Raw genomic sequence first — 2,482 nt, 5'->3', positions numbered from 1 at the left:
TTATTCAATCACAAAACTATTATTTATGGAAAATCATAATAAATGATCTTCACACACTCTCTCAAACGTTTAATGAAAAGGACTTAGCACAATTGAATGCTGATGCAATGAACCTATTATATTGTGCATTAGATAGGGATGAGTTTAATTGCATATCTTCTTGCATGACTGCTAAAGAAATATGGAATATGCTTGAAGACAAATATGAATGCACTAACAAATCTGAAACATCATGTGTAGAAGGAGAGCAGTATCATATTGAAAATCTATGCTTGGTGGCACAAGAGGTACATGCTGAAACTGAAAGTAATTTTACATTTGATGAACTCCATGATGCCTTTTCTGATTTGTATTTAGAATATAAGAAACTTATCTGTAAGAACAAGAACTTGAAGAATGAAAATCAAATTCTAATAAATGAAAAACTGAAACTAACTAGTAAAATTGAAATCTTAGTTAAAGAAAATCAAGAACTAAATCAAAGAGATCAACTTCTCACTGAAAGTCAAGATAAACTTAAGAAAAACAATGAATTACTTTCAGAAGATAACAGAAGATTAACTAAACAAGTTGACAAATTAAAACCTATTGTTGAACGATTTACCTTCAGCTCTGAAAAATTGAACCTAATGATAAATAATCAAAGAGCTGAATTTGATAAAGTTGGATTAGGATATCAACCTTGGTACACCCAAAAATCTTTTAAGAATATGTTGGTTAAAACAGTTTTTAATTATTCTAAAACAGATTCTTATAATACTGATAAACAAAAACTAAGTAAAAACTCTTCTATTGTTCCTAAATCTATACATTACAAATTTGATGAACCTAAAAGGCAAAAACAGAAAACTGAAGGTTTATCTACTACTTATGTTAAATCTATGTTTGTTAAATTCAACAAGAGAATACAGAAATACATCCCTTGTAATCCTAAAATCTTTAAATTTATGGACAAAATAGCTATTAAGAAAATATGGGTTCCAAAAGGAACAATTATAGCTAACCTACAAGGACCCAAAAGAGCTTGGGTTCCTAAGTTGAAAATATGATTATTTTTCAGCAAGCATGTCTAGCTATCCTAGGTTCTAATGAGAAATGTTATCTAAACAATGGGTGCTCTAGACATGTGTTAAAGGATTGAATTTAAAATGTAATTAAGAAGAATGAGTTAAATGAAAGAAATAATGAAATAAGTAATTCTTGCATCCTCTCGTATTGAAATTACTTTATTAGTTGATTAAAACATAACTTGCAAGTATTAATCATTTTTGTGATATAAGTGATATTTTTTTTGGTATGAAAAGAAAATATATTTAAATCACTTCATTTTATAATATGTTCCACTCACTATTGGATAAGTTGCTAAATGATTAATTAATTTATTAAAAATAACTCTATGAATTCTCTATATGCTTGATTAAGAATTCTTATCCATGGCATTATTTTTATTGATCATAAACATGAGAATGTGTACTTGGTATACCTTTGAATATATGTATTTAAATACTAAGATCAAAGGATCCTTTTTGGCATGTAAACTTACCTTATGCTAGTATGGACCTAATTTCAAAAGACCTTGTCATCGGTTTACTTAGATTATCTTCTGTAAGGTCAAAGTTTTGCTATACATGCTAACTAAGGAAACAAACAAAAATCATTTCTAAATCTAAAGATGTTGTTTCCATCTCCAAGTTTTTCAAAAGCTTACATTGGATTTATTCTTGAAAAATAAAACTGAAGTATTTTTCTGTATTTACTAAATCTTGTAAAAGTGGTTCAAATGATAAAGGTTTCCAAACTGTGAAGATAAAGAGTATCATGGCACAGTGTTGAAAACCAAAATCCTGATAAAGGTTATACAGAAAATAATATTAAATCCAATGATTTCAGCACCAAGGACACCATAAGCAAAATAGGATTAATAGAATTCTTGAAGAAATGAAAAAGACAATTATGTATGATAGTCATCTACTTAAATAATTTTTAAAAAAGACTATCATCACTGCTTGTCATACATATGATTTCTATTAGATCTATTTCTGATGAAAATTTTGATCTTCCAAAAAAAAAAATTGAAAAATGAATCATTGCATATCTTTCATATTTTTCAGTCGTACATGTTATGCTTGATATGCTCTTATGAAAATAATGCCAAATCTGATAGAGATATGTCTATCCTTGGATATCATTCATCAAGCAATGCATATAGAGTATTCAATGAAAAGTTTTTTAGTTGCAAAAATATCAAGGTATTTTATTCTTTATGAGACTAATGATTTATTATCAAAATACTAAAATTAAATTATGTATGTATATAATTAATCTTTTACATATAACAATCTGAAAAACTTGTTAATAATTAGAACCAACTTGGATTTTTCAGATATGCTCTTAATGAAGAAAAAGTGATGACTGTTAAAAGACTAAATCAAAAAAATGAAATAGATCTTGATAAGTTTCTTGCATAATTAAAAGTAAAAAT

This window comes from Phoenix dactylifera, unplaced genomic scaffold (genome assembly GCF_009389715.1).
Source record: "Phoenix dactylifera cultivar Barhee BC4 unplaced genomic scaffold, palm_55x_up_171113_PBpolish2nd_filt_p 000433F, whole genome shotgun sequence".
NCBI classification, from domain to species: domain Eukaryota; kingdom Viridiplantae; phylum Streptophyta; class Magnoliopsida; order Arecales; family Arecaceae; genus Phoenix; species Phoenix dactylifera.
Note: the sequence above shows the minus strand (reverse complement) of the source record.